At 42.1% G+C, this 14,183-nt stretch overlaps 1 protein-coding gene across 1 annotated transcript in view; it reads right to left on the bottom strand.

The window, feature by feature from the left end:
• Positions 1-14,183, bottom strand: part of PHF20 (PHD finger protein 20) — a gene marked incomplete at both ends in the record, with an annotated part of 114,995 nt that overhangs the window by 25,739 nt on the left and 75,073 nt on the right. The window lies entirely within an intron of this gene.

Genomic DNA, 14,183 nt, shown 5'->3' with positions numbered 1-14,183 from the left:
CCCCTTCTCTATCATCAAGCCTTTAGACCAGAGGCTGGCAAACTCTGGCCCACTGCCTGTTATTATAAATAAGTTTTATTGAAAATACACTATGCTCATTTGTAACATGTTGACCATGGCTGCTGCCACACTTCAATGGCAGATTCGAGGAGTAAAGACAGAGACCTTATGGCCTTCAAAGCTGAAATATTTATTGTCTGGCCCTTTACAGAAAAAATGTGCCAACCCTACTTAGATCACTACCCCTGAACACTGGCTACATATTGCAATCACCAGGGTAGATTTTTAGAAAGTGAATGCCCGGGTCCCACCCACAAAGATTCTGATTTAACTGGCTTGAGGTGCAACCTGAACATCAGGATTTTGTTTGCTTGGTTCTTCTTCTTCTTCTTTTTTTAATAACTGAAGTACAATTCATATAATATAAAATTATCCACTTAAAAAGGAATAATTCACACCTTCCAAAAACCACAACTTCATTCTCTGCTACTTTTCACGGCAAAACTTAAGTTATCAATACTCCCTGCCAAACTTCTCAGTTCAGTTTTCCTAATTTCCCTCTAAAAAGCTTCCCACCTACCACTCAACTGAGACTGTAGTTTTCAAGTTAATAATAGCCTAACCATTGCAAAAATCCAGTTGTTTCTTCTATCTTATCAAACATATCTGTAGCATTTCAAATAATTGACCACGCCTTACTTTTTAGGTGTTAAGATATGTTTAAGCATACATATATCCTGTGACCTAGCCATTCCACTCCTAGATATTTACTCAAGAGAAAGGATAACTTATGTCCACACAGAGATTTGTATATGAACGCCCACAGCAGCTTTAGTTGTAATCTCCCAAAATGAAAATTGCCCAAATGTCCATCACCAGGTGAATGGACAAATAATTTGTGGTGTATCCATACAATGGAATACCTCCAACAATAAAAGTATAAACTATTAATAATATGGAGCAACGTAAGTGAACCTCAAAATAAGTATGCTGAGTAAAAGGAGCCATATAAAATCTAATGCATACTGCATGATTCCATTTATATAAAATTCTAGAAAATGAAAACTAATCTATGTAATAGAAAGCAGAATAGAGACTACCTGGGGATGAGAGAGGGGGGAGGACTAGAAAGGAGGAATTAAAAAGGGGCATAAGGAGATTTTAGGAGGTAATGGATATGTTTACCATTTTATTGTGGTAATGGCTGGGTATATATATATGCCAAATCTCATCAAATTATACAACTTAAATATGTGCAGTCCACTGAACAACAATTAAGCTTCAATAAACCTGTAGGTAGGTAGGAAGGAAGGGAGGGAGGGAAAAAGAAAGCAATCCAGTGGCATGTAGTACATTCACAATACTGTGCAACCAGCTCTACCCCAGTTCCAAAACATTCCCATCACTCCGAAGTAAAACCACTTACCATTAAGCAGATTCTCCCCAACCCCTCAACCCTTGGCAACCACCAATCTGCATCTGTCTCTATGAATTTATCCATTCTGGACATTTCATATATATACAATAAGTGACCTTCTGTGCCTGGCTTCTTTCACTTAGCGTAACGTTTTCAAGGGCATCAGCGTTTTTAAAAACACTCTCCAGGTGATTCTGATGCAGAATCAAGATGGATCACAAAGCAAGTGTGGGGTAGGATAAGCAGTCAGGTTCAACTGATTTTAACTGAGCTCCTGTGTGCAAATATCACAAACATCTCATTTAACCCTAACAACCACCTGTGTATATCATTCCAGTTTCACAGATGAGGAAATTGAAGCTTGGTGAGGTGATGACACCTGCTTGAGATCATACAGACATTTAAAAACAGGTTCATCTGGCTCTCCAGCACCAAGTCAGCACTACCTCCGAGGCCCCTCTCCCAAACAGGCATCCAGGAACTGTACGGGAGGACGATGGGCTGCATCCCCCAGCTGGCAAGCCTGGCTCTACAGGTAGAAGTTAATCTACTGGCTAAAGAACACAGGACTTAAGGGTCTCTAAGCTCCCTTCCTGTTAAAATACTCTGCAACTGGGAAACAAAGTTCAACAAACAAGAACTCTAGAAAAGACCTTAGTCTAATTTACAGAAGTACTCTTTCTAAGATTAAGAAACCAGAGCCCAAAGAAATAAGGTGACTAAGCCAAAGTCATGCAGTTGATAAACAAAACATGGTTAAATGCCTCCTAAATTTCATTCATAAAAGCTATCAACAATATTTACTTTTCCTCTGATCCTGGAAACAGTCTTCCTCAGGAATAGAAACAGAACAACTCATTTCTGCACATTCGCTTGGCTACAACCACATTATCAGTCACGGTTTAAATTCGTTTATTTAACAAATATCTGAGCATCCACCATGTTCCAAACGCCATTCTAGGGAGGAGGGATAAGGCAATGAACAAAAAAAGACAAAAACCCTTGCCCTCAAAGAACTACATTCTAGTGGGTGGGGGCAGAAAGCAAGTAAGTCATACAGTATTTTGGGAGGTGATTAGTGCTATGGAAAAAATAAAGCAGGGAAGGGGGATAGTAGGGATGAGGGAAGGGGAGATTTGCAATTTTAACAGTCTGTGGTCAGAGAATGCCTCGCTGAGAAAAGGACATCTGAGCAAAGACCTGAAAGGAGCGAGAGAACAAAACATGCAGAAATCTGGGAGAAGAGTCTTCCAGGCCAGGGACAGCAAATGCAAAGATTCTAAGGACAGGAAGGCCTTCAGTGTTCAAGAAATAGGCACAGGGAACACTTCCTAACTCATTCTACACGGCCAGCATTACTCTAATACCAAAATCAGATAAAGACATTATAGAAAGGAAAACTACAGACCATGTATCCAACAATGTATAAAAAGAATTATCTATCACAACCAACTGGGATTCATTCCAGGTATACAAGGAAGGCAGGTTCAACATTTGATAATCAATTAATGTAATCCATCATATCAACAGGCTAAAAAAGAAAAATAATATATCAATTGATGTAGGGTATATGCCCAGTAGTGGGACTGCTTGGGTCATATGATAGTTCTATTTTTAGTTTTGTAAGGAACCTCCATACTGTTCTCCATAGTGGCTATATCAATTTACATTCCCGCCAACAGCGCAAAAGGGTTCCCTTTTCTCCACACCTTCTCCAGCATTTATTGTTTGTAGACTTTTTGATGATGGCCATTCTGAACAGTGTGAGGTGATACCTCACTGTAGTTTTGATTTGCATTTCTCTAATAATTAGTTATGTTGAGCATCTTTCCATGTGCCTCTTGGCCATCTGTATGTCTTCTTTGGTGAAATGTCTATTTAGGTCTTCTGTCCATTTTTTAATTGGGTTGTTTGTTTTTGGATATTGAGCTCCATGAGCTGTTTGTATATTTTGGAGATTAATCCTTTGTCCATTGCTCCGTTTGCAAATATTTTCTTCCATTCTGAGGGTTGTCTTTCGTCTTGTTTATGGTTTCCTTTGCTGTGCAAAAGCTTTTAAGTTTCATTAGGTCTCACTTGTTTATTTTTGTGTTTTTTTTTTCATTACTCTAGGAGGTGGGTCAAAAAAGATCTTGCTGTGGTTTATGTCAAAGAGTGTTTTTCCTATGTTTTCCTCTAAGAGTTTTATAGTGTCCAGCCTTACATTTAGGTCTTTAATCCATTTTGAGTTTATTTTTGTGTATGGTATTAGGGAGTGTTCTAATTTCATTCTTTTACATGTAGCTATCCAGTTTTCCCAGCACCACTTATTGAAAAGGCTGTCTTTTCTCCATTGTATGTTCTTGCCTCCTTTGTCATAAATTAGGTGACCATATGTGCATGGGTTTATCTCTGGGCTTTCTATCCTGTACCATTGATCTATGTTTCTGTTTTTGTGCCAGTACCATACTGTCTTGATTACTGTAGCTTTGTAGTATAGTTTGAAGTTGGGAAGTCTGAGTCCTCCAGCTCCGTTTTTCTTTCTCAAGATTGCTTTGGTTATTCAGTGTCTTTTGTGTTTCCATACAAACTGTAAACTTTTTTGTTCTAATTCTGTGAAGAATGCCATTCGTTGGTAGTTTGACAGGGGTTGCATTGAATCAGTAGATTGCTTTGGGTAGTACAGTCGTTTTCACAATATTGATTCTTCCAATCCAAGAACATAGTATATTTCTCCATCTGTTTATATGATCTTTGATTTCTTTCATCAATGTTTTACAGTTTTCCAAGTACAAGTCTTTTGCCTCCTTAGGTAGATTTATTCCTAGGTATTTTTATTCTTTTTGTTGCAATGGTAAATGGGACTGTTTCCTTAATTTTTCTTTCTGATTTTTCGTTGTTAGTGTATAGGAATGCAAGAGATTTCTGTGCATTAATTTTGTATCCTGAAACCTTACCAAATCCATTGATTAGTTCTAGTAGTTTTCTGGTGGCATCTTTAGAATTTTCTATGTATAGTATCAATTGATGCAGAAAAAGCATTTGACAAAATCCAACACTCATTCAAGATAAAAATTCTCAGAAAAGGAGGAACAGAGGAAAACTTCTTCAACTTCATAAAGGACATCTACAGAAAACCTACAGCTAACTTCATATTTAATGGTGAGAACTGGATGCTTTCTCTTAAGATCAGGAACAAGGCAAGGATGTACCCTCTCAACACTTCTTTTCAACATGGTACTAGACATCCTATCTAGTACAATAAGACAAGAAAAGGAAATAAAATATAAATTGGAACAGAAGAAATGAAACTTTATGCTTTAAAAGGAAATTGGCCTTTACTATGAGTAACTTCACTGGAAGGATTTGAGCAAATGTTTGAAGGGATTTGATGTACCTTCACCCACACACATATAGAAACAATTGCCCAATCCAGTTTTTGATTTGTAAACTCGGGTTTTAATGACCTTCAAACTAAAGTAACTGTCTCCATTAGCTTACTGAAATGCTAACAGCATTAACCCAATCACTAGCAGAACTGGCTGAAGAGATACCACCTAGGTTCTGGATCCCTGAGACAGAAAGGTCCAGATGCAGGATATAAATTGCCAAATGCCAGGGCATACCCAGTTATCACCTAGTATGGTAGTTCCTTTGGGCTTCTCCAACAACAATCTTTTTTGCATTTCACATCTTATAAAACAGCATCACAACCTTTAGGGAACCCAACAGGCAATTAAGAAAAGGATGGTGAAGTTCATTCCATACAAAAGATTCCTGAAGACCCTACATTATTCAAACTCACATAATTCATGACTAATATTTCCAGAAAATTAAGGCATAATGAACACACTTTCATTGGCCTACCAGCTTTGAAATCATGTGGTTGATGAATTTTGTCAATTTGGTAGGATTTGTATTAATTCAAATTTTATACATAAGGCTTTTTATATCACACAACTTCAAACTGAACAACTTCAATTTTGCATAAAATACATCTATACCTTAACTTGATTACCACTTTACAGAGGAGGAAGTGAAACTCAGAGAAGCTGCAAGATCATATAAATTGGTGCATAGAAAAGATGAACTCAGACCTATGGGTCTGAGGACTTGGGCCATGTTGTGGGCCCTGTGCACTGTCCCTGATACAGGAAATGAGCACAGGGCATGGATCTGCTCTACAGTTCAACACCACCACCATCCTTTCCCTGGCTGTGCAGATTTTGCTGGGTGTAGCCGAAATTGTGGATATCTCCCAGCATCTCTTCTACCCCTCCTACACTGTGCAGCATCTAAGGGATTTGGACAGGACTGACTTCACACTCACTTAAACTTATAAGAGTAATCCCATGCCCCTTGTCACAGTCATAGGCTTAGACAATCTGAGCCTGGGCCAACTGGTTCATAAGGCAGGGACAGGAATGGAGTAATCCAACCCGAACTCGAGACTCTGGTCCAAAGTTTATTAAAAGGGTATGCTCTTACTTTCTTGTTAGGTTTGAATGAAGCAGCATGGAGTCTTAAATGATACTGGCTTCCATCCTCTGACCACAAGGGTTTAACCTGAAAACAGCGCTGAGAGGTGAGACAACCAACAGGCCTGGAGCAGTACACCTTCCATGGACTTCCCTATTACGTGAACTAACACATCCCCTTTATTGTGGAATCAAATTGAATTGGGTTTCCTGTTACTTGTAACTAAAAGCATCCCAAGTGCTGCAGCTGGTCAGAAATATGGTCATATTAAGCTTTAAAGAGTCCACTCCTGAGGCTTCAATTAGAGGAGTAAGCACTGAGGATAAAAAGAAGAGATATTCTAGGAAATTGCTCTACAGAAACCTGTGTTCTCTGAACACAGAGGGAAGAGAGAAAGCATTCATAGGCTCACCCTGGCTTCTGGATGAAGACTGTAAAGTCACATGTGGCCATAGGTGACAGAGTTCACAGGGAGAACTGCCCAGCAGGGACTAAGCTAACCCAGGTGAGTCCCTGAGGAACAGGGGCAGACAAGGTGACAACAGGCAGAGCTCACTCACTCGTTTGGACTAACCATGTGCACAGAAGTCTCCTACAGGGAGGCACTCCTATTCCCCACTCTAAGGCCCAGGGCCCAGGGCCAGGGCATCCTTCCATGGAATCCTAAAAGACAGCAGAGCCTAAAAGTGAGAGTACGTGTTCTGCAACTAGATTCAAATTGTGGCTCCACTACATACTAGATGTGTCTATACTGGCTCAAGTTAATCCACCTCATCAGCACTTCAGTTTCTAGTCCATAAAGTCATCACAATAGTACCTGCTTCATAGGGTTTTTTTTTGAGGATTACACAAGAAAATACAAGAACTTGCAACAGTGCCCGGCACAAAATTAGCTGTTGTTATCTCGTCTGTGATATTCTCTCCCTGGAAGGTGGTACTCATCTGTGGTCAGCTCTCTCTCTGAACAGCTTAACCAATTTGTTCCATGACCCACAGAATAGACACTTGGCTACAGAGCTTCTTTCTGAATGCCCAGACTTGGCTGGACAAAGAGCAACTTCCTGTCAGGGCTCTGGATCAGAGAGCAGCTTGTCGCCTGAGGAGGGCGAGGCTTTTCCAGATGGCCACTCGTCCTCTCCTCAGGCTGCAGGTGCCCATCAGGAGAAATACCAGAGCCCTTCTTGCTCCCTCTATACAGCCTGCTCCCTATTTCTCCCTCGGATCACTATGTTATGATAGCAGAAGGACATCAGACTGCTGCTTCCAGGAGGGAAGAGGAAAAAAATGACATCACCCTCCCCTATGGGAGAACTGCTTGTACACCACAGAGCACTGCCACGTGCCAGGGACAAGCAGTGACCAGAGTCTGTTCTGACCTGTACAAGGGGAGGGCAACTCAAGGGCAGAGCAGGCGTGGGTATGCTCTTGGAGGGATTTTCACCACCTATCAGAGGAAATGGTCTCATGGCCTAACACCATCATTTCACCTTGTCTTTCTTTCTTTCTTTTTTTTTTTTTAAATATTTATTTATTTATTTATTTGGTTGCGCCGAGTCTTAGTTGCGGCTCTCGGGCTCCTCAGCTGCAGCATGTGGGCTCCTTAGTTGTGGCAGGTGGGCTCCTTAGTTGCAGCACACCAGCTCCTTAGTTGCAGCATGTGGGCTCCTCAGTTGCAGCTCGCCAGCTCCTTAGTTGCGGCGTGTGGGCTCCTTAGTTGTGGCATGCATGTGGGATCTAGTTCCCAGACCAGGGATTGAACCTGGGCCCCCTGCACTGGGAGCGTGGAGTCTTAACCACTGCACCACCAGGGAAGTCCCTCACCTTGTCTATTTTTCCAGCCTCATCTCCAATTAGTCCCCCACCATGGATCCCACCCAGACACTGGCCCAAAGGGGCCCTCCAATAAACCCCTCCCTCAAGCCCCCTGCCTTTTTCTACCTTGGCTCATATGGCAGAGACTGCCATGCATTCTCCAATACCCACTTTTCCCAAAGGGAAAAGAGTACACTTTCCAGCTTCCCCTGAGTGAGGTGTGGCCATGTACAGATCTTCTGGCATATGGGATATGAACAGAAGTGATGTGTGGCACTTCTGGGTTGTGCCCTTAAAAGAAAAAGGCATGCCTCGCCTTTCCCTTCGCAGCTGCTGAAAGACAGGCAAGGTGGTGAGGGATCTTGGTCCACACAGAGAGAGCAACACCTTGGGCTGGTGGGGCACTGAGGAGGAAGCTGGCCCTGGACACCTGGACACCTGCTCAGAGCCACAGCAGAGCCACTGTGGAGAGCCTACAGTTTGACCAAAGACAGAAATAAACCTCTGTCTTAAGCCAGCTTCTTTGGTATTCTCTTTAAGGCACCATAATCTATATCCTAATTAAGCTCCTATTTCTCCCTTCCCTTTAAGGGGAGAGGGCACGGTTCTGTGAGAAGGCCAGTCTAGAACCACAAGAAAAGATACAAAGAATTGTCCGCTCCGGTGCTCCAAGGCTCCTTTCGGCCTAAAGCCAAGGTTTACCCAGAGTGAGAATATGAATGAAATGGATGTAACAACAGGTAATGAGCACAGGTGAGCCTCCCTTTGATCCTCAAATATTCTTTCTGCAGCAAACCTCTACTCAGGACTGAACTCACCTATGCAGAATCAAACACAAGCACCAAGGAAGCCTAAGCTCACCCCTGGAAGAGAATTTACTAAATGGATTCTGGTATTCTATGAAACCTCACTTGGAAAAGCAAATCTAAACTGACCTTCCAAATTAACTTATGTGACTAAAGGCCTGGCTGAGCAAAGAGGAAACATCTGAAGGCCAGAGTCAGAAGGGGTACCTTAGGGACAGACCACCATGACAGTTTGTTCCTCTCAATGCCTCTGAACTTTGTTCTGCTTGTTCCCAGCACAGGGATCCCTTTCCTATTCCCCTGCCTTCTGGTTCACCCCCTACCTACCCTCACACTTTAAGGCCTAACTCAAACGTCACCTCCTCCTCTCGACATCCCAGCCCCTGCTCTTCAGGCAAAATCTCAATCTGTGTTCCCACAACACTTCACACGTTCTCTACATAGAACTTAGTAGTTCTCACTTAGCTGTTTATGTGCTTTTCTCCCCACAAGAAAGAGCCCTGCCTCATTCATACCTAGTCCTACATCATCATTTTGGAAAGGAGGAAATCAGATCTGTGAAGAGCTCAGATCATAAGTGAACAGGAGCAGAATTGCTACTAAGATAGAGTCTGTGGACTTCAGACCAGAACTGCTTCTCCTGCCTAACTTTACCAGCAGGAAAATGGTTGGGGAGGATAGACCAAAAAATAAACCTCTGCAGAGCGTTTTCTGGTCATGCTGGACCGGAAGCCCCAGAAATCTCCATCTGAGAAATCTATTAGAACCCAAGTTCCCATAATCAGAGTACTTGGCATAAAGGGAGTACTTTTTTACAGTAATTGTCCCCAAATAACTGTTTCCAATTACAGTACAGTAATTGTGCTGTCCCAAGCAGCACACATTCTGTAATATTTTGATTTTCACTTAAGCATAGCGTCAAGTTCACACTGCCTGTGAACTAGCACACAAGCTGCCTGGTGTCAGAGTCTCACCTTGAAACATCTCCCCAGTTGAACTCCCCCCACTGTCTGAAATTCCACCCCTAAAGATAAGAGCTTTCTTAGAAGCTGAGGTGAAAACTAGATATGCTGAGAGAACAGATGATCTGTTTAGCTGGTTTTATTCTTTCAAATCTTAAGAAATTTAGTCATCAGATTAATCAAGTACCCAGCAAATCCATGAGGAAATGGAAGAAGACTGATGTGAAAAAAGTGAGGGCAATGCCTGGAACAGGGGGTGCCTTCTGGAGGGCTGGGGCCTCTGGAATATGCTGAATATGCCTCTGTGTTTGCTCTCATTGGTATCCAGCGACGTGATGAAGGCTGAACATGTCTACTGACCCCAGTTCACAGATGGTGAGAACTGAGGCTCCTGCTGGTTAGTGGCAGAGGCAGGACGAGTGGCCAGGTTTTTAATTTCCCAGCTAGAGCACGGCAAGATGAATGGTCTAGTTTGCTTCAGCCTGGGAACTGCTGGCAATCTCAGCAATCAAGCCTGGGAGAGCTGTGAAATCGTCTTTGTGGTCTGTGTCCACCTGACATGGGTGTGTGTGTGGCGGGGGGGGAAATGTCCCTTTCTGGCTGCACAAACCTGCTCTCCATCTGAGAGGGTACAGGAATGACCAGGCTATACCCCAACATGGGTGAGAGGCCTGTGTGGTACACTCAGCCACCAAATTGACCAGTTTTACAAAGGACCAGCAGGGGGGTAACAAGTTAAAACACAGGGATTTAAAATACCCTTCTGTTCCCCCTAAAGCATTTTGTAACTGTCCACCCCTGCCAGCCTGGCAAGTATTCCCATAGCAGATCTTGTTATTTTAAAACCTGTCAGGCAAATTTCCCCAATTCACCAAGGGACTTCCAAACCCCAGTGAAAGTGATCCTTCTGTATTGAGAGAGAATTTTAGAAATCCCATGTCGGTATATTGGTATGAGACCCAAATGCAGTACATAAAAATAGAAAATCACTCACTCAGGTTTCTTCATTTTATCAACATGGCAACACCTTGTCTATTGGTCTTGCAGCTTATCAGAGGTCAGCTGAGTTTAGAACTCAGCTCTCTGACTGCCTGGGTTAATGTTTTCACTAAGATAAAGGCCTAGTATTTATTAAGAGTCTACTGTAGGCCAGACATTGTGCTAATAAGCATTTTACATTAGGTCATTTAATGTAACAAAGTTCTGAGGTAGGTAGGTATTCCCATTTCACAGATGGAGAAACTGAAGCTCACAGTTCTTTGCCCAAGGTCACAGAGGAAGCAAGTGGTGGAGGCTAGATTCAAATTCAGGTGTGCTGACTCCAAGCCTGCTCATATTACTCAACAAAAATCAAGACGCTCAAGTACAGTTAATCAGGAATTCCAAAACCAAACAAGAGGTCCGCACACCCTCTTGTGCGGGAACACCCACCCTGTACTCAGGGCAAGGTGCCTCCTCGGACAATTACCATGATTATGTGTTATAATCACCATTCAGATAAGGAAACAGAACCCCAGCACCCCAGGAGTCTCCTTCCTGCCCCACTTTCAGTCATTCATCCACTTACCCCCAAGGAAAACCACTGTACTGACCTCAAACATAACAGATTCATTTTAATCTGTTTTCGAACTTTATATACATATCTACCATATCATATATATGAGTTTATGTTAGCTTCGTTGGCTCAACATTATATTTGTGAGATGTTGGTGGGTATAGCTGTAGCTCATTCACTCACTGCTGTATAGTATTCCACTGTATCAAGACACTACAATTTATTTACTCGATTTATTCTTCACATATTTATTTACTGTGAATAAACACTTGAGCTGTTTCCAATTTAGGGCTCTTAAGAACAGTGCTGCTTTGAACATGTGTGCACATTTCAAAATAATTTTAAATGCCTAACATAAAGACCTTTCCAGGATTTTTTGGGGGGGCAAGTAGTTTAACCTCCATGTTGCATACTAGAAGGTGAGGGATTTAATCAATACCACGCTCCCCGACCACTGCTCCTTCCTTCCTTCCACCACAGCACTGAAAAGGGAAGCAGGAAGGGAGGGTGCAGACTAAAGTCAGAGGTCAGCTGACCAGAGCCAACCAGCAAGCCAGGCCAATCCACAGAGAGAGGGGCTCAGAGAGAACCGTCCTCAGAGCAGACCAAATCCCTCACATCACGGTTTCCTCTCTCAGGCTGTCCGAGAATGGCGCTGCAGTGGGAGCCCAGCAGAAACAGGGGAGGTCTGTAACAATTCCGACTCTCATCTAAAAAGTACAAAACAAACGTTTTTCTCCTTGAGAAAAACAAGGAGATAATCACTTCAAATTCCTAAGATTGGGCAAACTTATGTCAGATAATACCAAAAGCTGGTGGGGATATAGACAAATCACAGAGCTGACAGGAATGTTGAAGTCAGAACCACCATTTTCAAATACATTCTGGTACATTAACTAAAACCCTTCCATCTAGCAATTCCTCTTCTAGGTAAATACTCAAAAGAAATGTTCACGCACAGGGGATGTGTACACAGGCAGTCCCTGAAGCATCATCCATAAAAGTAAAAAACTAGAAACCTCAATGACCCTGAGTAGGAAGGGGTTAAAGAAACTCTGGCATACTTAACTATTGTTTAAAAAAAAAAGTTACACCTACAAGGGGGGATGGGCGTGCCCAAAACCCCACAATACACCAGCTGAAGAATCAATGAGATCCACCTACAGGTTTCAACCGGGATGAAGATGAACATAATGCTAAACAAAAAGCAGCAAGTTCCAAAAGAGTAAGTATAATATGATACTATTTATACATATTTTTAAAACACAAAATACTCTATCATTTACCAATATAAATGTTAATAACACTCGAAAATACTATATGGAGAGGAGGGATAAACTGGGAGACTGGGATTGACATAAACATACTACTTTATATAAAATAGATAACTAGGGCTTCCCTGGTGGCGCAGTGGTTGAGAGTCCGCCTGCCGATGCAGGGGACACGGGTTCATGCCCCGGTCCAGGAAGATCCCACATGCCGTGGAGCGGCTGGGCCCGTGAGCCATGGCCGCTGAGCCTGTGTGTCCGGAGCCTGTGCTCCGCAACGGGAGAGGCCACAACAGTGAGAGGCCCGCGTACCGAAAAAAAAAAAAAAAAAGATAACTAATAAGGACCTACTGTATAGTACAGGGAACTCTACTCAGTACTCTGTAATGGTCTATATGGGGAAAGAATCTAAAAAAGAGTGGATATATGTATATATATATAACTGAGTCACTTTACCGTACAGCAGAAACTAACAAAACATTGTAAATCAACTATACTCCAGTAAAAAAATTTTTTAAATACTATACATTATTTCTCAACATATATGCATGTATTTGGGAAAGCATAAAGGGAAAGAAAGGAAAAGCAATTCAGGGGGTTTGTACTTCATCCTAGTGTTTTGTTTCCCTTAAAAAAAAATCTGAAGGAAATATGGCAAAATGTTAACATTTTTTAAGTGTAGGTGGGGGTTAGATGCATACATGTTTGCTATATATAATCCTGTGTACTTTTCTATATATTTAAAATATTCCAAAATTTTTAAAATAAAAGACTAAAGTCACTACAATATTTTTTACCTATCAGATTAGCAATAATTAAAAATTTGATAATACTGATAAGATTGTAAAGAAACTGATGTGCATAACCAGTTGGTGGGAGATTACAAACTGGGACAAGCTCTTTGAAGGGTGATTTGGCATCATCTATCAGAAATTTATATATGCATACCCTTTTCCCAAGCAAATCCCGCCTCCAGGAACTTATCGCATGAATTTATTCGTACAAAAGAGCAAATTAATCTTCAGGAAGGTTTACTTTGCTTTAGCACTTGGTAAGAGTGAAAAAATCGGTGAATCATAATTTTCTGTAGGAAAATGTTTAAAGTCCAGTACACCCATACAATGAAATAATGGCCACTGTCAAAATGAGATAGAGCCACGTATCTATACTGACATGAAATGAGGGCCAAGGTATCTTTAATGAAAAAAGCAAGCTGCATATGATACCAACTGTATAAAAAGATATTTTCTATTAGACATGAAAGAAATGTGCAGTTTGGATACGCACAGAAAATATCTGAAAAGTTATAAAAGAGTTTGCTAAAAATAGGTATATCTGTAAGGGAGGTGGGGCTACCAGTGGGAGGGAGGCTTTTCCCCTTAGTATTCTTTTGTATGGATTTTACAGCAATCATATGTCACTTTTATATTGGGTGGCGGCATGTACAAAAACTTCAGATTCTAAACTTAGAGCCACTGAACTGGAATGCTGTAAAGCAGGGTCCAATAAATCTGTACTTTTTTTTTTTTTTTTTTTTTTGCGGTACGCGGGCCTCTCACTGTTGTGGCCTCTGCCGTTGCGAAGCACAGGCTCCGGACGCGCAGGCTTAGCGGCCATGGCTCACGGGCCCAGCCGCTCCGCGGCATGTGGGATCTTCCCGGACCGGGGCATGAACCCGTGTCCCCTGCATCGGCAGGTGGACTCTCAACCACTGCGCCACCAGGGAAGCCCAAATCTGTACTTTTAACAAGTCACCCAGTGACTCCCAGGCAGCTGAGTTGGCCACTGCTCCAGGTGAGACCTGGGCCAGGTGACACATGGAGGGGAGAAAAGGATCTCACTGACAGGTCTCTCTCAAGTTCTCAGAAATAAGCTTGCCCCCAGAATGAACCATGTATTCAATGG

The sequence above is a fragment of the Hyperoodon ampullatus genome (genome assembly GCF_949752795.1).
Source record: "Hyperoodon ampullatus genome assembly, chromosome: 14".
Taxonomy (NCBI): Eukaryota; Metazoa; Chordata; class Mammalia; order Artiodactyla; family Ziphiidae; genus Hyperoodon; species Hyperoodon ampullatus.
Note: the sequence above shows the minus strand (reverse complement) of the source record. Positions and strands in the feature narration are given on the sequence as shown.